The following is a 24,669-nucleotide window of genomic DNA, read 5'->3' as shown; positions in this document are numbered from 1 at the left end:
GAATTATACTCATTTTTTCTTTGTCTTCTTCTCATGCTCCTCTCCCAGTTAAAATTCAGTATGCATTCCATCTCTGGCATGATTTCTAAGATTGCATATTAGCAAAAACCAAGAAATTTCCTCTGTCATCTACACTATGATCTTTGAATTAAACCATTTGAACAGAAGATATGTTAGGTCTGGTTCCATAGGGTTTATTAAAGTAAATTGTCTTAGCAAATATGTCTGTTTCGTTTGATTCTCAGAAATAATTGGTTAATGAGAGAATGATTACTTTGCTCAGACATGATTACTGAAGAAATGTTTCATCCATATGTTGCTGAATAATGGGTAATTCTCCAGTGAAAGGGGGACAATGATTAGAAGAAATAAGATAGGTAGAGATATATTCCCCAAAGTGTTACTCTACTTTTTGTTAACAAGCTAGCTTTAAGGATAGTGTTTCCCTGAACAGGCATGGAAGTTCAAAATATCTAATCAGATAGATAATTTTCCATTTCACTTTTTTTTAGTTCAAAGAATGTTGCTTCATCTGATAAATAATGTGACTATACCAGCTGCTTTCTATGTTACTTTCCTCTAGCCGAATGTTGATTCATTATTCTACCTTGACAGAATGAAGTCATGTATTTATATTTAACTCTTTCCTACTATTTGTTGGTATGATGTCATCCATAAAAATGGACTCAAATATGCACATACACACATACATACAAGATGTATCTATAGGCTACACCAACTAGGAGATAAGAGATTATATAGAACTTTTCAAGAAGTCTTTCAGCCTTAAATTCCTTTTTTGTCACTATGCTTTTAATTTTAAATGACTTCCAATGCCAAAGAGGGAAATTTGGCCATTGTTCAGTCTTCAGGCTGCAAATCTGAGAGTAGTTAAGTTGTCTCAATTATTGTCAGACTAAGTTGTTTAGAGTTCACTCCTCCATGCCAAAGAATGCCTGTCTAAAGAATGAAATATTGTCTTGTATTACTGAAGGTACCAAATAAGCAAGCAAATAAAAAGTTTGATGGCATCAACTTGGAAAGAAACTGGCAAAGATTTCAGTGTCTATAATCCATAAGATTTTAATATCAATTTTATAAAAAAAAGGATCTTTCAAATAATGATCTATCCAAATTAATATATTTTATTTTTATTCTCTGGACCATCCTAAGATATCTTGAAATTTACCTCAAGTTTTCTTTTTTAAGCACCATACCTTAAATCCAAATCACTCAGACTCTCATTGATTGGGCAACTATTGGTCCCAATCCAAGCCATAATTGACTCAGAGTGAATATAAATAGCAATTGTTTCTGTTTTGGCCAGAAATCTAGAATGTCTTCCCTTGTCAGATTTTATTTTTTTGACTAGGTAAAAGATACCGTTCTTTGCCTTTATTCTTACCTAGCCCCAATTACTAAATGGGCATTGCCTCATTCAAACTGAGAATTGTTTAAAGACTTTAGCTTTAAAAGGCTAAGGTGCACTGTACATAGAGCCATCTCCAGTAATGCTGATATATATCTTGTCATTGGACCTACATGATTCTTGAGGAAAAAGTGAGGTTGGAGACTTTGCACAGTCCACCCTTACTTTAATCCAATTCACTTAAATGTCATGGTATTACTATCATGTTATCATATTCTTCTGTGAGAATGAAGGATAAACAACAACAAACATGGAACTCTACAGTGCCATGATATATGTATCAATTCTGAATGAAAGGAGAGTCCTGGTATGTGAGGGCAGAGAAATAAAAGTTTTTAACGCTCAAAGAAGGGGATTCTCATTTTCCTCTGTTATCTAAAAAGTTTCAGCCTTCAAACTTCTCAAGAGTAATTAGACTAGCAATGAAATTGATCAGAAAAAAATACAAGATTGGGAATTCTAAAAGTTAATCACAAAGCATACAACTAACTCTACAGTAAGATGAACAGCAATTGATAAGGAGTGGAATTGAAGTTATGCACTTCAAAAAGTCTGAATGGTTCCTTTTTTATTCTTTAAGAATGGTTCTACTTTTATAATATTTTATTTATATTCATTTTATTTTGTCAAAAGTGAATTTATTTTGTCTACAGAAGGTAACAATACCTATTTGTGGAGGTTAAATTTTGATTCACTTGTTTAGATAGCCATAAAATTTGGTTTGAGATTTTTTTTTGCCTGGTGGCAGTCACTCAGACAATAGGTATAAGACTTCAGAGAAATAATTTTGATCAAAATAACTGTTTAACCTACTCAATCACATAACAAGTAATTAATTACCAATTCAATAAGAGCACAACTCTCAGGAATCCTATAAAGAAATATTGGGGAATTATGTTGGTATGGCTGCCAAATAACCTAAATAACATATTAAAAAGTATATTTATTTAACACAAGAAGAGTTCACTGCTAACCCCAATAATTAATAGTAGTAGTGATAATAATAATAAGAATAATAATAAGAAGAATATCAATGATAATTTGTCTTGTTCTTTGAAGTTTGCAAGGCACTTTACACAAATTATTTCACTTTGTCTCAATTTTACAGATGAGGAAACTGAGAGTCAAAGAGATTAATTGACTTGCCCAGGATCACAAATCTAAGAGTCTGTGGAAGAATTCAAATATATTTTTATAACTGCAACTCCACACCTCACAGAAAAAGCTATATCTTTATAGATGAAGGAGTCTAGAAGTAAAGAAGCAATTTTTTTCTGTTTAAGGGCTAATAGATTTAAATATAAAGTGCTTCAACTGGAATACCCATTTTATTGTTCACAATTTCTCCACCAAAGTAGAATGTTTACTGGCCTTGAATCAGAAAACATGGGTTTAAATGCTCTATAATGATGTACTCTTGGTCAATATGCTTGGTATTTGTCTTGTTTCCTTTTCTACATTGTAGTCAAGTGACATATTTGCTATTTTTGTTCCCATACTACTCTTTCCAAATCTATATAGTTGTGCTTACCATCAGCCAGATCTTCCCATCTTACCTTATTAAAATCTTTCTCCCCCTTTAAAGTCAAACTCCTAAATTGTCATCTCTTCGCTAATATCTTTCTAGAAGCCTTTTACTGGAAAACACTTCTTTAGTCTCTCAGATCACTCACACTTAACTTTTCTTATGTTATTTTCTCTTAAAATACATATCATAGTTATTTATGTATATGTCTTAACTTCCTTCCCAGAGTATAAGCTCCTTCAAGATTGAAGGCTGTTAGATTTTTTCATTTTGTTTTCATAGAGAGCGCACACAAAAATTAAGAACCTAATTGTCACTGTCACAAGGATGTTGTCAGACTGTCACTGGGATGTTGAACCCAGATAATATAGAAGGAGAATTCACTTTGTAACATAGAGTGCTATATACACATAAACTGTAATCATTAATATGTATTAAATGAAAAACTTGAATATTTGGAGCTTCTTAGTATATAATAACAAGTTTTGGAAATGAGAATAAAAACTTGGTCATATATTACTTAGAAGAATTCTATATGCTAACTAAAGATAGCAATCTTAAGCTTAATTGTCAGTCAATAAGCATTAATTGTTTATTCAATACTTACTGTGGGCTGGGCACCATGCCAAGTGCTAAGGATATGATGAAAAGCAAAAATGAGGCTATTATTTGTTTTTTTTTAAGGACTAGGTCTCTCTATCTTGCCTGGATTCATCAGCTATTTGTGGACAACTTTATTACTGAGAGGTGTAGGAACTCTGATCTTGTTTCCTACCTGGCATTATTTGTTCCTTCTTAGATAGCTCACCACCTTGGTGCTAGACTTTATGTGCACTCCCAATCAGTCAATGAACATGCAGCTCAGATCTCTCAATTACTAATGATCCACCAATCTCAAATTCCCCAGCAGCAGGAATAATAAACATATGTCAGTATATCTGGCTTGGCTCACATTTAAATGGAGGAAACAGAATGGAACAATATTGGTTGAAATTGGAGATTATCTCAGAGGACAGGTATTTTCATCAATAGCAAAAGTAAGAAAAAGTTTCAAAATGCTCATCTGCATGCTTAGTAATCTGGTTTACTCCCAACAGAACATAAAATTGAGCTACTCACACTTGGATCAAGCTTTTGTTATTTAAAAGAAATCTCTAGTTTTTAGTAAGCAGACTCTAAGTAGTTTCACCTCAGAAAGCTTATTTTGGCCCCAAGAAAAGTTACAAAACTTTGAACCACAGCTCTTCAGCCATTGTATATACAAATGAAATAAATTGCTATTAGATACATTAATGAACAAATTGTAAGTCACAATAAGATAAGTATTATAATTTTATGCTTATAAAAAGGATAGAAAACTAGTGAGAGGTATAATGACCAGAGATAGGAGAAGTAAGGAATAAGGATAAATTAGAATGTATACTCCACTTCCCCAATGTTCCTAATTTTTAGGACAGCTAAAGATTCATTAAAAGACTTTCAAAATGATTTTGGTTTTAAGTTCTGGATAAAAGCTTATGTCAGTCTTCATTTTATCCAAATCCTCTGCTACCCCCCATCTCAATTCTCACAGTATGACAGATAAATTTCTTTTATTGGAACAGCCTTTCTTGGTATGGCAATATGCTTAATGTTCTGTTTGGAGCAAAAAAAAAAAAAAAAAAAGGCTTAAAGTGCTATTTTTCTTCTCTTCATTTAGAAGCAATCAGTCTTCTTCTTACTGAGCTCTTACTATGGGCAATCAATATCCCGAATTATATCCCATCAGCTGTGCAGGAAAATGCATATATTGTCTCTTTTTGTAAGCAAAGTTGTATTTGCCAGTTAAATCCCCAGGTAGTTAGCTTTCAAACAGTCAGATATAAAATTAGCAAATGAAACATCTGTTCCTCACTATTATTTTATAATAACATTAATTGGCAGATGTCTTTACATGACAGAGTAAAATATATTAGTCATTACTTTTATTTCCATTGGATAATGCTTTTGGTCACCAAATATTATTTACCTGAAAAAACCATGTCAGTAAGAATCAACAGTGTATTAGACTCAGAGAAAAAAGTGAGTTCTGCTTTCAGAACCTCTTTGACACCAAAGCCATCTGCCCAACTATAACTGTAAATATGATGCCCCAAAACACACCATTGCTCAGAACCTTACCCTTTCTTGCTGCCAGTTTTGGTATTTTAATTTTCATGTAGTTTGTACAAAAGCACTGTGCCAATTCAATTACTGCCTGATTAATGAAGTGTTGCAGGTTTATTTCAGGGGTCTAGCTAGCTATGAATTAGCATATTGGGGCCTATACTCTACTGTTTTGCCCTGATATGCTTTGAAAAGTCCCAGTGCAATTAAAAAACTCTAATATGCTTTAAATAGTTATTTGAGAAAACACATCCAGACTTTTTTAAACTCCTCTGGGACTGTTTAAGCACATCCAGATTTATTATAACACATCTAAAATTCCCTTAAAAATACTCTTTAGTTTTCCATGGCAAGCTTCTGAAAATTATCTCTAATCATCCTAAGAGTTCGTTGTAGACAGGATGGTTATTTTGTTTTCCTAATCTCTTCTTCTGCCATTGATTCAGGGCCTTCTCTGACCTCTCTCAAACCAATTGTAGAATAAGCCTCTGAACTGGTTTTGGAGTGACAGAACCCACAAATATTTGGAGTATAGCACATTTCCAAAAGAAGCTACTTTGGAAGACCTTCAGAAGAGATGTTTCAATCAGGAAAGGGGAGAGTCTGCCAAGCCCAGATCTCAGCATAAGGAGCCCAGGGTACAGATCTAGAATGGGGAGCCAGAACAGTGAGGATCCATGTACCAGGGAATCTTCAGTGAGGCTTTTGGGCTACTCTTTCCTGGTTGCAAGCAGGTGGTTTAGCAAATTTGTTGTAAGACACCCAAAAGCAAACACAAAAGGCAAATTGTAAGCCACTGAGCCACAAAAGAACATGGGACTTTGCTGTGATTACCCAGTACCAGAAGTCAGTCAATAGAACTGTCCCAGGCCAAATTAAAGCAGCTGCCACCCCTTTGCCTTAGGAGCAGATCTCAACCCTTAAAATGAGTAAAAATTTAAAAAAAATTATGACCATAGACAGCTTTAGTCAAGAGAAAAATATAACTCAAATCCTGAGGTTCCTAAAGGCAATAGATGAAGCCACAAAGGGAGATATGAGCTGCTCCCCATTTCACAAGGCTTTCATGGAAAATTTAAAAAATGATCTTAAAAGAGAGAAAAAATGAGGAAAGGAAATGAGATCTTTGCAAGAGGGTATGGAAAAGGAGAAATAGAAATTATATGAAGAAAACTACTTAAAATAGATATGATGAAATGGAAAAAGCTTATAACTCCCTACAAAATATATATGAAAAAATCAATTTATTGGAAAACAATTAGAGAAATGGAAAAATGCAATGAAGAAAGCAACTCATTTGAAATTTCAATTGATCAAATACAAAAGGAGCTAAATAAGGTAACTGATGAAAATAAAACATTAAAAATTAGAATTGAAAAAATGAAAATGAACAATTTAAATAGACTTCAATAATCAATCAAACAAACCCAAAAAAATGAAAAATAGAAGTAAACATAAAATACCTCCTTGGAAAAACAACGGATGATGAACATAGATCTAGGAGAAACAATTTACAAATTATTTTATTCCCTGAAAGCCATAATGAAAAAAAGAGTCTAGACATCATCTTTCAGGAAATCATCAAGAAAAACTATCCTAATGTTTCAGAAGCAGAAGGTAAAGTATTCATTGAAAGAATTCTATCACAACCTGAAAGAGCCCCAAAAATGAAAACTCCAAGGAATATAATAGCTAAATTTCAGGATTATCAGATCCAAGAAAAAAATTTGGGAAGCAGCCAGAAAGAAAAAAATTAAATATTAAAGAGCCATAATCAGAAATACCCAGAAGCTAGCAGACTCAATTTTAAAAATTCAAGGCCCTGGAATCTGTTAAAATGAAAGGCAAAGAAACTTGAATTGCAGCCAATAATCAAGTATCCAGCTAAATTGAGCATTATATTTCAGGAAAGAAGATGGACATTCAATGATACATGTGAATTTCATTTATTTCTGATGAAAAGACTGGTGCTGAACAAAAAATTTGATCTCTAAATACAGAACTCTAGAGAAATATAAAAAGGTAAAAAAGAAAGAACTTTGAGAAGTATATTGCTATTGTGGGTATACTTAGAGAGTGTGGATATAATTGGATTTTATTGTAATAATATAATAAAGAAAGGAGAGGTAGAAAACAGATTGTGCTGGGAAAAGAGGAAAATGGAGGCAGATTGAGGTAAATTTCATCTCATGAAGAGGGAAAGAAGATCTATTATAATGGAGGAAAAGAAGGAGGGTGTGAACATTGCATGGATCTTAATCTCATCAGATTTGGTTCAAAGAGGAAATATAAGACATATTTGGTTTCACAAAAAAAAAAAAAAAAAAAAAAAAAAACTTGTATCACCTTATAGGGAAGTGGGAGGAGAAAGGGGGAAAGAAAAGGGAATGCTAATAGAAGGGAAAACAGAAGTAGTAAGGGAAAGGTATAAGAAAGGGGGAGGGGCTGTAAAGCAAGAGGATATTTTGAGGGAGGTGGTAGTCAGAAGCAAAATACTGAGAACAAGGGAAAAGAGGAAAGAAAAGAGAAAACATAATTTAGGAATGATAGGAAATACAGAATTAATTATTTGAATTGTAAATGTAATTGAGATGAACTCTCCCAAAAAACAGAAGTGGAAAACAGACTGTATTAAAAGCCAAAATCTGACAACATGTTGGTTACAAGAAACATATTTAAAGCAGAGTGATACATAAAGAGTAAAGATGGAGCATGATTTATTATCAGCTAAAGTGAAAAAAAAAAAAAAAAAAAGGTGGGGTAGTGGATCCTGATCTCAGATCACACAAAAGTAAAAAATATATATAATTAAAAGTATAAGAAAGTTAAGCATGTTTTGCTAAAGGGTACCATAGATAATGAAGCAATAGCAATAGCACCAAATGGAATAGCATTTGTATTCCTACAGGAGAAATTAAGAGAAATACAAGAAAAAATAGACTCCAAAATATACTAGTCGGGTATCTCAATCTTGCTCTCTCAGAACTTGATAAATCAAACCACAACATAGATTTTTAAAAAGATGTTAAAGAAATAAATAGAATCTTTGAAAAGTTAGGTTTTTGGAGAAAATTGAATGGGGACAGAAAGAAATATACTTTATTTTTCTCAACAGATAGTGGAACCTAAACAAAAATTTACAATGTATTAGGGAATAAAAGCAAAAAAAAAAAAAAAAAAAAAAAAAAAAACAGAAAGGCAGAAATAGTAAATGAATTTTTTTTTCAGATAGTGATGTAATAAAAATCACATGCAATAAAAGGCCAGAGGAAAATAGACCAAAAATTAATTGTAAACTAAATAATATAATATAACGCTAAAGAATAAATGGATGAAACAACAAATCATAGATACAATCTATAGCTTCATCCAAGAGAATAGCATTAATGAAACAACATACCAAAATTTGAAGGAAGCAATTATTAAAGAAAAAGTTATAAGTCTAGAAACTTACTTCCATAAAATAGAGAAAGATAAGAACAATGAGTTGGGCTTACAAGTAAAAAAGCTAGGAAAAGAACAAATTAAAAATCCTAAATTAAATACCAAATTTGAAATTCTGAAAATAAAAGGGGAGATTATTAAAAGTGTACATAAAAGAGCTATTGAATTAATAAAACAAAGAGTTGGTTTTATGAAAAAAACAACAAAATAGATAAATAATTAATTTGATTAGAAAAAGAAAAGAAGAAAATCAAATTGTTAGGCTCAAAAATGAAAAGGGAGAACTTTCCACCAAGGAAGAGGAAATTTGACCAATAATTAGCAGTTATTTTGCCAACTATAAATGAAAGCTATGCTGGAGAATTATAGAGGGGTGAAATCAACAGCATGGAATACAAAACACAAATATTGAAGAAAACATTTCCATAACAAAATAGATTTGGTGAAATGGAGGGGGGAGAAGATATACTGAAGAAAACAACTCTTTTGAAGGTAGAATTGGCCAAATAGAAAAGAAGGCACAAATCTAATTGAAAAAGATAATTCATTAAAAATTAGAATTGGACAAGTGAAAGCCAATAACTCAATAAAACATCAAGAATGAGTCAAGCAAAATTAAAGAAAAAGAAAAAAAAATGAAAGAAGATTTAAAATACCAAATTGGAAAAACAACTAACCTAGAAAATAGATCCAGAAAGAAAAAACATATTTTATTTTATTTTTATAAAGTAAACTTATTTTATTGAAATACCCTTATCCCAAAAAAAAAAAAAAAAAAAAAAAATTAAGGAACTTCATGGATCCCTGGTCAAAAACCCTTGCCCTAAAATTTTCACTTATTGAGTCTAGTTTTCTCTATCTAAGGCCAAGCAATCCTCCTTTTTTTATTATGGCTTTTTATTTACAAGATATATGCATGGGTAATTTTTCAGCATTAACAATTGCAAAACCTTTTCTTCCAATTTTTCCCTTCCTTCCCCTCACCCCCTCTTGCAGATGGCAGGTTAACCAATACATGTTAAATATGTTAAAGTATATGTTAAATATTGTATTTAACATGTCCATACAGTTATTTTGCTTTACAAAAAGAAATGGACTTTGAAATAATATACAATTAACTTGTGAAGGAAATCAAAAAAGGCAGGCGGACAAAAATAGAGGGATTGGGAATTCTATGTAGTGGTTCATACTCATCTCCCAGAATTCTTTCACTGGGTGTAGCTGGTTCAATTCATTACTGTTCTATTGGAACTGATTTGATTCATCTAATTGTTGAAGAGGGCCACATCCATCAGAATTGATCATCATATAGTATTGTTGTTGAAATATATAATGATATTGTGGTCCTGTTAATTTCACTCAGCATTAGTTCATGTAAATCTCTTTAGGCCTTTCTGAAATTATCCTGCTGGTCATTTCTTAGAGAACGATAATATTCCATAACATTCATATACCACAATTTATTCAGCCATTCTCCAATTGATGGGCATCTGTAAGGGTTAAAAAGCCTCTGGAAGCAAGGAAGGCAGTTCAAGGCATGTGGGAGGACCTGAGGGATGAGAGGTTCAGAGGCGCAGGCCAGTCCTACATGGAGGTGGGGCACAGCCCCATGAGGCGGTGTCTGATTCCATGTACCACGCCTCCCTCCTTAGTGCTCTCAAAGCCTAGCATGCCTCCCTCCTTCTTTTCAGGCCAATCACATTATGCCAGGTTCCTAGAGGACTTCCCCCCTCCCCCATATCATCTGTGGGGTATAAATATGTGCTATCTCAGAATAAAGTTCTCTTTTGCTTCACCCCTACCTAATGGTGGTCTGTCTCTATGGGATCCGGGTTGGTGCCCGAAGACAGATAAGTGTGGCCTAGCCGTGCCGTCAACAGACGGGCATTAAGAGTAGCTCTAAGGGGAGTTACCAGGTTAGAGTAGTCCATAGGGGTAACAGGCATTCACTCAGTTTCCAATTTCTGGCTACTATAAAGAGGGCTACCACAAACATTCTTGCATATACAAGTCCCTTCAGTAAAGAAAAAAATTAAAATCATTCCACTTCATGAAAGCCATGTTCAAAAAAAAAAAAAAAAAAAAAAAAGTCTGAGCAATCTTTCAAGAAAAAAATCAAAGAAAACTGATTTTATCTCCAAGATTTATCGAGATAAAATAATCATTGAAATAATATACCAGTCACATTATGAAAAAGACTCTAGAATGAAAATACCAAATCATTTTATAGCCAAATTCTAGAATTAGCAGATTAGGGCAAAAGTACTGCAATAGTCAGAAAGAAACAATTCAAATCACAAGGAGCTACATATAGAATTACTCAACACTTAACAGTTTCCACATTAAAGGATCAACAGGCCTAGTATATGATATTCTAAAAGACAAAGAGGAATTGAATCAGCTACCCAGCAGAATTGAGCTTAATATTTTATGGGAAAAATAAAAACATTCAATAAAATAGGGGATTTTTCAATCAATTCTGATGATAATAGAAGAACCAACCCCCCCCAAAAAAAATCAGTCTTCAATAACCTGTAATTTTCTTTGAGGTCTCTGTAGTAGCCTTCATTTCAGTGCAGTAATCACCACAAGAACAGTCAGGTTTTAAAATCCAAATCCTTTATTATCTCTTTGAAGTCTTCTCTCCTTTTCAGGGTTCTGATTAGCTTTCTTAAAGGCCTTCCAAAGTCTTGGTTTCAGTGGAGAAGCTAAGAAGGACAGCATTGCCATCAAAGTGGTATGAGATGGGATGAATGAATCTGAATTTAAGGGCTTGTGGTTCAGCCCCTACTCTACTTGTCTTCCCTAGACTTGAATCCAAGCTCTCTCAGTCCCCCAGAGAGCCACCAGGAGCCTGACTGAAGGTGGAAATGAGTCTCTCTAAATTTTCCCTGGCTTATATGCTCTATTTTAATTATGAACCAATCATATCACTAGGAAACCATTATTTGTTGTAAAGTTAAATCAATCATACTGAACTTAGAGAACTATTAAGCTTCATGCTACACTAGATTAATATTTGTCTCATCAATTCTACTGACAACATCTTGTAAGAATCCTTATTTCATAGTTCTGGCCCATAACATCTCCCACTTTCTTTTGTTTTAGAACATAGGTGGTCACATCTTTCCTGACTTCTCAAGGGGGTGAAAACACCAAAAAAAGGGAGGTGATCACACTCTCCTTGATGTCTCAGGAAGGGAGATGAAAACCAAAGGAAAATGGAGGATCAAACCAAATTAGTGGGTTTCTTAAGGGTCTCACTTGAAACAGGTATACATAAAGCCATCAATATGAGAGGTATTACACATAATTATATAAATTACATAATCATATAGTAATATAGGCTAATAGTGATGCAATAAATAACATGAATCAACACAAGGAATTATACATGTCTGTAAATCCTAGAAGTAGTCCAAAACAAATCTATTGTTCATTATTATTTCATGTGCCAGGAAATCCAATAATTCCTGCAAGTTTTGAAGTCCTGCAATAGTCTCATCATGTGTTAAGGACTCCAATGATTCCTGCTGGTTTTGAAGTTTTGCAACAATCTTATTATCAGCCATGCTCTTTTAGTGTCACATGTTTTTTAGGTCTTCTCCTTTGTTTCAAGGTTTTTCTCTGTTTCTTTCTCTCTCCAATGGACAAGCTGAATACAGCTCATTGGCACTCATCTGATTCCTTCTCCATTTGTAGAGACATAAGCAAACCCTTTCTCCCAAGAAGTTAACCATCTAGTCCCTTCCATTCACCACCTTTCTCTCTTGGCAATTACATTGGAGCTACTCGCACTAGATACTGCTCTTCTGTTGAGTTTAAAAGCCTGTATTCTCCCCACTTGTAATCCCCTTCTCCCATCTGATTGCTTATTGGCAGATTGATCATATCAGAGCATTGAAGTTCTAAATTCTCTCTGGATGTAAACTCGGTAGCATCATGCCCACCTTTTTTTGTTTGTGTCTTGGAGCTGGGCCCAGCCTCTCATTTCCCTGGATCAATCTATATTCTGAGTCCCAGTGGAAGAACTTATTGAATTTTGGACATAGGGTTTTGGGTTTTAGTCTCTCACCATGTTTTCTTATTCTATCTCTATGCCTATATTGAGCTTTCAGATGCCCTATTTTATCACATTGAAAGCACTGATCTGTGTCTCTGGAAGTCCCTTGTGAAAAGGGATCCTGTCTTGCCATGGGGAGTGAGCCTACTAGTGTGTAGAAAAGGAAGTATAGGTCTGCGTTAAGTCATTCATTTTGGCTCCCCCAACATGTAATAATAGTAAGGGTGGGAATTAGGGTTGTTTCAAACAGGATATAGAATATAATTAATTCTGATGAGGTAAAGGCTATAATTAATGATAGTTGGAGAATAATTAGTATAGTTAGGTAGATTTTTTTTTTGTGTGTTAAGGGTTCGTGGGCTAAATGGTTTTGGCTTGCAATTATTATTAGTGGTAAAAGTCAACATGATAGGACTAGAAGAGGTCCTGATAGAGAATCCAGTGAAAAAGATGGGTTGTCATTGTAACCTAGGTCTGAGCTGTGATACAGAAGGGTTAAGCTTCAAATGCTAATTAAAAAGCTATGTGTTGTGGTGTTAATTCAGATTCAGGACTTTTTTGAGTATCAGGTTAAAGGAATTAATATGAGGGTTGATATAAGGATTTTTAGAATTGTATGAGGTTAAGATTTTGGATGTGATCAGAGCCGTGGGTGGCGGAGATTTTAACTAGCAGTGCTAGACCAATGGCTGCTTCACAAGCTGAGAAGACTAGGAGAATTAAGGGGGTTATAGATATTGAGAATATGTGGAAGTGAGTAATTAAGAGGGTTATGAGGATAAAAAGGGATAACATTATACCCTCTAGGCATAAGAGGGTTGATATTACATGGTGATTTATTGAGTTGAAATCAATTATCTTACTTAGATAAAAAACCTATTTGGTTCATTCAAGGCCTCAGATCTTGGGAAGTCTGCATCATAGCCTGGGTATAAAAGGCATTTGTGGTTACTGTGGCACAGTGATTTCTGATCTCCTTTAAAAGAGCATCTTTTTGTAGTCCCCATATAATTCTTCTACAAACTTCATTAGCATTTTCTCTAGCAAATTGTTTGATCATTATTCCTGTAGCTGCATTTTCTCCAGTGGTTCTTGTGACAGCTGTCAGCAGTTGTCCCACAAAATCAGCAAAAGGTTCATTTAGACCTTACTCTATTTTTGTGAAGGATTCCCCTCACTGTGAGTGTGCCCCATGCTTTTATAGCAACAGCAGCAATTTACTCATATGTTGCTAATGGGATAATTAATCTGTACTGAAGTGTCTGCATACTGACCTTTACCTGCTAGTTTGTCAAAAATGATTTGTACATTAAGTTCAATTTGCCTATTTCATTGGGCTTCTATCCTGCATAGTTCACTCTATTCAGAAAGCTCAAATTTTGTCCAGGTTCTAAACATACCCTTGCTATATATTTCCTATCACTAGGGGTTAAAATTTCATAAGCCAAATTATGTAATAACATATTAACATTAGATGATGCAGCCCCATAAAGAGTGCAATTCCTTATTATTGCTCTGTAAGAAATGACCAGCAGGAGGAATACAGAGAGGCTTGGAGAGACTTACATCAACTGATGCTGAGTGAAATGAGCAGAACCAGAAGATCACTGTACACTGCAACAACAATACTGTATGAGGATATATTCTGATGGTAGTGGAAATCTTCAACATAAAGAAGAGCCAACTCACTTCCAGTTGATCAATGATGGACAGAGGTAGCTACACCCAGAGAAGAAACACTGGGAAGTGAATATAAATTGTTAGCACTAATATCTGTCTGCCCAGGTTACATGTACCTTCGGAATCTAATGCTTATTGTGCAATAAGAAAATGGTATTTACACACATGTATTGTATCTAGGTTATATTGTAACACATGTAAAATGTATGGGATTGCCTGTCCTCGGGGGGAGGAAGTAGAGGGGGGGAGATAATTTGGAAAAATGAATACAAGGGATAATATTATAAAAAATATATAATAAAAAAAGAGTGCAATTATTTTTCATATCCTTGATTTTTCCAGATCAGAAGGAGTGTATCTTCTCCTTTGTTTACCTGAAGAGTCAAACTCTACAATAACAGGATATGCATTTATAAAATCAGATATATCCTGTCCTTTAGTCTTAAAATCAATTGTATTGTTATATGTATAAAATGTTTCTTTAGGAATCAAATCAGTACCATTATTATTGTAACAGTCACATAGTTGTTCTACTACTAATTTCCACTCCTTTGGATCTAATTATTTTTCCTTTGAGAACCAAGGAGATGTGTACTGTACTGTTTCTAAAAGTTACAGTCAAACCTTGGTTATTTATGGGTTTAACTATGCTTTCAATACATTTTTCTTGAAGGGGAAAAGAAGGCTCTTTTATAAGCATTTGTCTCATTTCAGCAAAAAAAAAAAAAAACACTACTTTATCCCTTAAGAAAGTTTCCTTCTTGTCTGTTTTTGTACTCACCCTAATTTCTGGGTCACAGATGTAGGTCTTTGGTCCCACATTCAGGCACTAATATGCAATGTTCTTTGTTTAATTTTCTTGAGGTCTCTGGAGAAGCCTTCCTTTCAACTCAGTAATCACCACAAGGACAGCCAGGTGTTAAAGACCAAAAGAAGCAAAAAAGGTAAACAGTGAAAAACTACATTATTTAAAAGTTAAACTTTTTACATCACTATATAGGAAGACAATAATTGTAACTATTGAGTTCTAATACAGTTGGAAGGAGTATGCATAGGTAAAAGTATGAGTATAAGTTTACTTTGATGTGATGACATCAAAAAAATAGGAGTGAGAAAAGGATTGATATATTGATATGGAAGGTATAGCCAAGATAATGGAGTAAAGCCAGAAAGCTGCTTGAGCTCTCCTAATTTCCTTCAAAAGGTATATGAAACTAAGCTTACTTCAAAATCAAATGCAGAAGGCAGAAATAGTAAATGCATCTTTTTCAGATCATTATGCAATGACAATCATGTTATAAATAGCCAAGGAAAATAGACAAATACATTTAGACACTAAATAATCTGATCCTAAAGAATGAATGGGTAAAACAACAAATCATTGAAACGTTTGAGAATTTCATCCAAGAGAATGAAAATAATTAGACAATATACTAAAATTTAAGGGATGCAGCCAAAGCAGTTCTTAGGGTAAGTTTCATATCTCTAGATTCTTACTTGCATAAAATAGAAAAAGAGAATATCCACAAATTGTGCATACAACTAAACTTTAATCCCCAAAGTAAGTACCAAATTTGAAATTCTGAAAATAAGTGGGGAAATTAATGAAATCAAAAAACCAATAAACAAAACTAAGAGCTGGTTTTATGAAAAAAACAAAATAGATAAACCTTTAGTTAATTTGATCAGAAAAAAGGAAAGAAGAAAAATCATATTGCTAGTATCAAACGTGAAAAGGGTAAGCTTTCCACCACTGAAGAAGAAATTGGAGCAATAATAAGGAGCTATTCTTGCCCAACTATATGCCCACAAATGTGATAATCTAAATGAAATGGCTGAATACTGACAAAAATATAGAATGCCCAGATTAACAGAGGAAGAAATAAATTACTTAAATTGTCTAATTTAAGAAGAAATTGAGTGATCTATTTATCAATTCACTAAGAAAAAATCTCCAGGGCCAAATAGATTTACATATGAATTCTATGAAACATTTGAAGAACAACTAATTCCAATATTATGCAATGTATTTGGAAAAATAGGAAAAGAACTATGCTTACAAAATTATTTTTATGACAGAGACATGGTATTGATACCTAAACCAGGTGGGGTCAAAACAGAAAAAGAATATTCAAAACCAATTTCCTTAATGAAAATTTATGTAAAATATTAAATAAAATATTAGCAAAGAGATTAAAACCAAGTTATTCCCAGGTTAACATGTTATGGCCAATAGGATTTATATCAGGAATTCAGGACTCGTTCAATATTAGGAAAACCATTACCATAATTGGCTATATCAATAACCAAAAGACAAAAATCATATGATTATCTCAGAAGGTACAGAAAAATCATTTAACAAATTATAATAACCATTCCTCTTAAAAAGCATTAGAAAGTATAGAAATAAATAGAGTTTTCCTTAATATGATCAGTAGCACCTATTTAAACTCATCAACAAGCATCAGATATAAGGGAGATTAACAAGAACCATTCCCTTTTAGATCAGGGGTGAAACAACTTTGTCCGCTATCATCATTACTATTCAACATTATATTAGAAATAATTGCATTACTTCTTTTTATTTAACTACCATAAAATAAAATTTTATATGTATTGTATTTGTATTTGTATTTATTTGTAAAATTTATTTTATTATACCTTTTTATTTATAAAACATATGCATAGGTTTCACCATTGACTCTTGCAAAACCTTCTTTTCCAAATTTTCCCCTCCTTCCCCCCACCCACTCCCCTAGATGGCAGGTAGTCCAATGCATGTTAAATATGTTAAAATACATATTAAATCCAATATATGTATACATATTTATACAGTTATCTTGCTACACAAGAAAAATTGAATCTAGAAAGAAAAAAAAACCTGAGAAAGAAAACAAAAATGCAGGCAAACAGTAACAGAAACAGTGAAAATCCTATGTTGTGGTCCATACTCACTTCCCACAGTACTCTCTTTGGGTGTATATGGTTTTCTTCATCACTGAACAATCGGAACTGGTTTGAATCACCTCATTGTTGATGAAAGCTACATCCATCAGAATTTATTATCATGTAGTCTTCTTGTTTCCATGTATAATGATCTCCTAGTTTTGCACATTTCACTTAGCATCAATTCATGTAAGTCTCTCCAGGCCTCTCTGAAATCATCCTGTTGGTCATTTCCTATAGAACAATAACATTCCATAACATTCATATACCACAGTATATTTAGTCATTCTCCAATTGCTAGCCATCCATTCAGTTTCCAATTTCTAGCCACTACAAATAGGGCTACCACAAACATTTTTGTACATGTGGGTCGCTTTCCCTTTTTTAAGAATTTTTTGGGGATATAAGCTCATGTGTAACACTGATGGATCAAAGGGTATGCACAGTTTGATAACTTTATGAGCATAGTTCCAAATTGCTCTCCAGAGTAGTTGGATCCATTCACAGTTCCCAGTTTTCCCACATGCTCTCCAACATTCATCATTACCTTTTCCTGTCATCTTAACCAATGTGAGTGGTATGTAGTGGTATCTCAGAGTTGTCTTAATTGAAATAATTGCATTATTCCTAAGAAAAATAAGAGAAGGAAAAGAGATGAAATGAATTAGAATTGGTAATGAATAAACTAAATTAGCATTCTTTGCAGGTGATATAATTGTATGCTTAGAACATCTTAGAGAATCAACTAACAAACTCCTAAAAATGATTTACAACTTTAGCAAAGTTACATGACACAAAATAAATCCACATAAATCATCAGAACTTTTACATATTACCAACAAAGTCCAACAGCAATAGATACAAAGAAAAATTCTATTTATGATAACTTTTAATAACATAAAATATTACAGTCTACCTGCCAAGAAAGTGAGGAACTATATGAACATAATTATAAGACACTTTTCACACTAATCAAGTCAGATCTAATTAATTGGAAAAATACCAAGTATCAAGCAAATATAATAATAATGACAATACTACCTAAATTAATCTAGTTAGTCAGTGCCTTAACAATTAAACTGCTAAGAAATTATTTTACAGAACTATAAAAAATAATGACAAAGTTCATTTGGAAGGATAAAAGCTCAATAATTTCAAGAGATTAATGAAAAATAATAATCAATAATCATAGAAATCTAGTGTTTGACAAACCTAAATACTACAGCTTTTGGGATAAGAACTCACTATTTGATAAAAACTGCTGGGAAAAATTGGAAATTAGTATGGCAAAAAGTAGGCATAGACCACATACCACTGTATAACAACTTAAAGTTAAAATGGTTTAATGATTTAAACATAAAGAGTGATATTATATGTAAATTAGAAGAATAAAAATTGTTTACCTCTCAGATCTGTGTAGAAGAAAGAAATTTGTGACAAAAGAAGAACTTGAGTACATTACTGAATGCAAAATGGATAATTTTGATGATATTAAGTTTAAAAGCTTTTGTATAAACAATATTAATGCAGCCAAAATTGCAATAGTATCAATAAACTGGAAAAAATATTTAACATTCAAGGGATTTCATAAAGACCTCATTTCTAAACTATTTACAGAATTAACTCAAATTTATAAGAATTTTCTCATTGATAAATCATCAAAGAATATGAACGGGCACTTTTCAGATGAAAAAATCAAAACCATTTCTAATCATATGACAAAGTGTTAAAAATCATCATTGGTAAGAGAAATGTAAATTAAGACAAGTCTGAGGTATCACTACGAACCTTTGAGAGCATAAACAGAGCAAAAAGCAAAAGAGAAAAAATAAAACAAAAACATGTAATTCAATAGAAACAAACTATTTATATCTTAATAATCTTGTATCTTAATTGTAATCTTAATAATTGTAACACTTTCTTTTGGGACCTCAAGTTCATTCTTTATTTGTACTACAAAAAATGCATTCTTACAGCCCACCTAAACATTCTTTAGAAGAGTATTTATTTTTCACAGTAATTTGGAATTCCTATTAGTCTTTGTTTCTCTTCAGTTTTCATGAAACATGAAAATTAATTCAAGGGAACCTTTTTGTACCAATATGGGAAACTTCTTATTTTTTCCTGTTTTGTTTATAAATTCATAGTTATTTTCTCTCCATATCTACTAAAGCTATGAAAATTTTAAGTTGGTTATTTAATTATTTATGTGACTGTGATTCTGAATATTGAACTAATAATGCTTTTGGTTGTTGAAAATATTATTTTGCATTTATTTGTTCTTACATCAAAAACTTCAAAAAATTGCATCACTAATAGTACAAGTATAGGGAATATACATAGAGGGCATAGGTATAATATGAATTTGACAGAATTATATAAGAAGTAATGGATAAGAAAGAGAAGTGCACTATGTATAGGAGTAAGTTATTTCACATGAAATTTTCTTTTTTTTTTCTTTTTTTCTTTTTTATTCATTTTTCCAAATTATCCCCTCCCTCCCTCCACTCCCTCCCCCCGATGGCAGGTAATCCCATACATTTTACATGTATTACAATATAACCTAGATACAATATGTGTGTGTAAATACCATTTTCTTGTTGCACATTAATTATTAGCTTCCGAAGGTATAAGTAACCTGGATAGATAGACAGTAGTGCTAACAATTTACATTCGCTTCCCAGTGTTCCTTCTCTGGGTATAGTTATTTCTGTCCATCATTGATCAACTGGAAGTGAGTTGGATCTTCTTTATGTTGAAGATTTCCACTTCCATCAGAATACATCCTCATACAGTATCGTTGTTGAAGTGTATAGTGATCTTCTGGTTCTGCTCATTTCACTCAGCAGCAGTTGATATAAGTCTCTCCAAGGCTCTCTGTATTCCTCCTGTTGGTCATTTATTACAGAGCAATAATATTCCATAACCTTCATATACCACAATTTACTCAACCATTCTCCAATTGATGGACATCTATTCAACTTCCAGTTTCTAGCTACAACAAAAAGAGCTGTCACAAACATTTTGGCACATACAGGTCCCTTTCCACTCTTTAGTATTTCTTTGGGATATAATCCCAATAACAGCAATGCTGGGTCAAAGGGTATGCACAGTTTGACAACTTTTTTGGGCATAGTTCCAAATTGCTCTCCAGAATGGCTGGATTCTTTCACAACTCCACCAACAATGTATCAGTGTCCCAGTTTTCCCACATCCCCTTCAACATTCATCATTATTTGTTCCTGTCATGTTAGCCAATCTGACAGGGGTGTAGTGGTATCTCAGAGTTGTCTTAATTTGCATTTCTCTGATCAGTAGTGATTTGGAACACTCTTTCATATGAGTGGAAATAGTTGCAATTTCATCATCTGAGAATTGTCTGTTCCTATCCCTTGACCATTTATCAATTGGAGAATGGTTTGGTTTCCTATAAATCAGGGTCAGTTCTCAATATATTTTGGAAATGAAACCTTTGTCAGAACCTTTCCTTTTAAAAATATTTTCCCAATTTGTTACTTCCCTTCTAATCTTGTTTGCATTAGTATTGTTTGTACAGAAACTTTTTAGTTTGATGTAATCAAAATCTTCTATTTTGTGATCAATAATGATCTCTAATTCTCCTCTGGTCATAAATTCCTTCCTCCTCCACAGGTCTGAGAGGTAGACCATTCTCTGTTCCTCTAATCTATTTATGATCTCATTCTTTATGCCTAAGTCATGGACGCATATTGATCTTATCTTGGTATATGGTGTTAAGTGTGGATCCATATCTAATTTCTGCCATACTAATTTCCAGTTTTCCCAACAGTTTCTTCCGAATAATGAATTTTTGTCGCTAATGTTGGTATCTTTGGGTTTGTCAAAGATTAGATTGCTATAGATGTACCCTTTTTTGTCCTTTGTATCTAATCTGTTCCACTGATCTACCATTCTATTTCTTAGCCAGTACCAAATGGTTTTGGTGACTGCTGCTATATAATATAGCTTTAGATCAGGTACACTTAGACCACCTTCCTCTGACTTTTTTTTCATTAGTTCCCTTGCAATTCTCGACCTTTTATTCTTCCATATAAATTTTGTTGTTATTTTTTCCAGGTCATTAAAATAGTTTCTTGGGAGTCTGATTGGTATAGCACTAAATAAATAGATTCATTTGGGGAGTATTGTCATCTTTATTATATTCGCTCGGCCTATCCAAGAGCACTGAATATCTTTCAAATTATTTAAATCTGACGTTATTTTTGTGGCAAGTGTTTTGTAATTTTTCTCATATAATTCCTGACTATTCTTTGGTAGATGGATTCCCAAATACTTTATACTCTCAACATTTGTTTGGAATGGAATTTCTCTTTGTAGCTCTTGCCGTTGCATTTTGTTGGTGATATATAAGAATGATGAGGATTTATGTGGATTTATTTTGTATCCTGCCACTTTGCTAAAATTCTGAATTATTGCTAATAGCTTTTTAGCAGAGTCTTTGGGGTTCTCTAAGTATACCATCATGCCATCTGCAAAGAGTGATAGTTTGATTTCCTCATTTCCTACTCTAATTCCTTAAATCTCTTTCTCGGCTCTTATTGCCGAGGCTAGCATTTCTAGTACTATATTGAATAGTAATGGTGATAGTGGGCAAACTTGTTTCACTCCTGATCTTACTGGGAAAGGTTGCAGTTTATTTCTATTGCATATTATGCTTACTGACGGTCTTGAATATATGCTCCTGATTATTCTAAGGAATAATCCATTTATTCCTATACTCTCAAGAGTTTTTAGTAGGAATGGATGTTGGGTTTTGTCAAATGCTTTTTCTGCATCTATTGAGATGATCATATGGTTCTTATTAATTTGATTATTAATATGGTCAATTATACTAATAGTTTTCCTAATATTAAACCAGCCCTGCATTCCTGGTATGAATCCTACTTGATCATAGTGTATTATCCTAGGGATGATTTTCTGAAGTCTTTTTGCTAATATCTTATTTAAGATTTTAGCATCAATATTCATTAAGGAAATTGGTCTATAATTTTCTTTCTCAGTTTTTGATCGACCTGGTTTAGGTATCAGTACCATGTCTGTGTCATAAAAGGAGTTTGGTAGGACTCCTTCATTCCTTATTTTTTCAAATAGTTTATATAGCATTGGGGCTAATTGTTCATTAAATGTTTGGTAGAATTCACATGTAAATCCATCTGGTCCAGGGGATTTTTTTCTGGGGTGTTGATTAATAGCTTGTTCTATTTCTTTTTCTGAAATGGGACTATTTAAGCAATTTATTTCCTCCTCTGTTAATCCAGGAAGCCTAAAATTTTGGAGGAAGTCATCCATTTCACTTAAGTTATCAAATTTATTGGCATAAAGTTGGGCAAAGTAACTCCTTATTATTTCTCTAATTTCCTCTTCATTGGTGGAAAGATCCCCCTTTTCATTTGTAAGACTAACAATTTGATTTTCCTCTTTCTTTTTTTTTGATCAGATTTACTAAAGGTTTATCTATTTTATTGTCTTTTTCATAAAACCAACTCTTAGTTTTATTTATTAATTCAATAGTTGTTTTTTTTTACTTTCAATATTATTATTTTCTCCTTTTAATTTTTGTATTTCAAGTTTAATTTTTGGTTGGGGGTTTTTAATTTGGTCTTTTTCTAGCCTTTTAAGTTGCAAACCCAATTCGTTAACCTTCTCTTTCTCTATTTTCTTCAAGTAAGCCTCTAAAGATATAAAATTTCCCCTTATTACTGCTTTAGCTGCATCCCACAGATTTTGGTATGATGTCTCATCATGTCATTATTTTGGGTGAAATTATTAATTGTTTCTATAATTCGCTCTTTCACCCAGTCATTCTTTAAGATGAGATTATTCAGTTTCCAATTACTTTTTGGTCTTTTTAATCCCTAACTTTTTACTGAATGTAGCTTTTACTGCATTGTGGTCTGAGAAGAAGGCCTTTATTATTTCTGCCTTCCTACATTTAATTTTGAGATCTTTATGTCCTAATATATGGTCAATTTTTGTATAGGATCCATGAACTGCTGAGAAGAAAGTATATTCCTTTCTATTGCCATTCAGTTTTCTCCAAAGGTCTATCATACCTAGTTTTTCTAATGTTCTATTTACTTTTTAAATTTCTTTCTTGTTTGTTTTGTGGTTTGATTTGTCTAAATCTGAGAGTGCAAGGTTGAGATCTCCCACTATTATAGTTTTACTGTCTATTTCTTCTTGCAACTCTCTTAACTTTTCCTTTAGAAAGTTAGATGCTATACCACTTGGTGCATATATGTTTAGTATCGATATGGCTTCATTATTTATGCTACCTTTCAGCAGGATATAGTTTCCTTCCTTATCTCTTTTAATTAGATCAACTTCTGCTTTTGCTTGATCTGAGATAAGGATAGCTACCCCTGCTTTTTTGGCTTTACCTGAAGCATAATAGATTCTGCTCCAAGCTTTTACCTTTACTCTATATGTATCTCCCTGCTTTAAGTGTGTTTCCTGTAAACAACATATTGTAGGGTTCTGATTTTTGATCCAGTCTGCTAACTGCCTTCACTTAATGGGAGAATTCATCTCATTCACATTTACAGCTAAAATTACTAATTCTGTATTTCCTGCCGTCATATTATCCCCAGATTATGCTTTTTCCCTTGACCCCCTGAACCCCTTCCCCAATATTCAATTTATAGACCCTCCTTGTGACGCACAGCCCTCCCTTTTTTTTTAGTATCCCTCCCCCCTCCCTCCACGTCCTTTCCCTTATTCTCCTTTTCCTTTTCCCTTTTCCTCTCCCCCCTTTTAATGAGGTGAGAGAGAATTCTCTGAAAAACAAATATGACGATTGCGGCAAGATGGCGGCGTGGAGGCAGACAGCTGCTTGAGCTCCTCGTTTTCTCTCAGAACTTACTTCATGACAAGCCTCTGACTTGATGCTTGACCCAGAAAGAAATCCACAAATTATCACCAAGAGAAGACATCCTTGAAAGTCGCCAGAAAAGGTCTGTGTTTGTTCGGGGGAGGGTCAATCAGACTGGGCGCAGACTGAGGGCAGACAGCCAGAGCAAGACAGGCAGCTCACACAGCTCAGACCAGAGGGGGAGGGGTGTGATCTCTGCCGTTTCTGCGAAAGGGCTTTTGCCCCAGTGTGGATGCTCCGTCTTGGCAGCAAGCCAGGAGCAGCAGAGAGGGTGTAAACACCGGAGGTGAAGATTAAAACCCCAGAAAGCCAGCGTCTCTCAGAGCCCGGCCACCCCCAACCCCCACCTGGACTGACTCGGTGCGTTCTCATTGCTGTTCTGTTAGTGGCTCTCTGCTGCCCTAGCCCCAGTCTGTAGAGGAAGCCCATTAATAACATCCAGCCTTATCCCCCGCAAAACAGACCAATTGTTTCTCTTGTCAGTTTGTTTTCTTTGATTCCTACTCTGACAAAATGAACAAAAAATT

General features: G+C 33.5%; 1 long non-coding RNA gene across 2 annotated transcripts in view; it reads left to right on the top strand.

Moving 5' to 3' along the window:
- The window catches only part of LOC141560912 (uncharacterized), a 506,908-nt gene that overhangs the window by 451,089 nt on the left and 31,150 nt on the right, over positions 1 to 24,669 (top strand). For both annotated transcript variants that reach the window (XR_012487892.1, XR_012487895.1), the window contains one exon: positions 15,151 to 15,230. This is a non-coding gene — a long non-coding RNA (uncharacterized LOC141560912). The remainder of the gene's footprint in view (positions 1 to 15,150; positions 15,231 to 24,669) is intronic.

This window comes from Sminthopsis crassicaudata, chromosome 3 (assembly GCF_048593235.1).
Source record: "Sminthopsis crassicaudata isolate SCR6 chromosome 3, ASM4859323v1, whole genome shotgun sequence".
NCBI lineage: Eukaryota > Metazoa > Chordata > Mammalia > Dasyuromorphia > Dasyuridae > Sminthopsis > Sminthopsis crassicaudata.
This window is presented reverse-complemented; position numbering and strand designations above follow the sequence as displayed.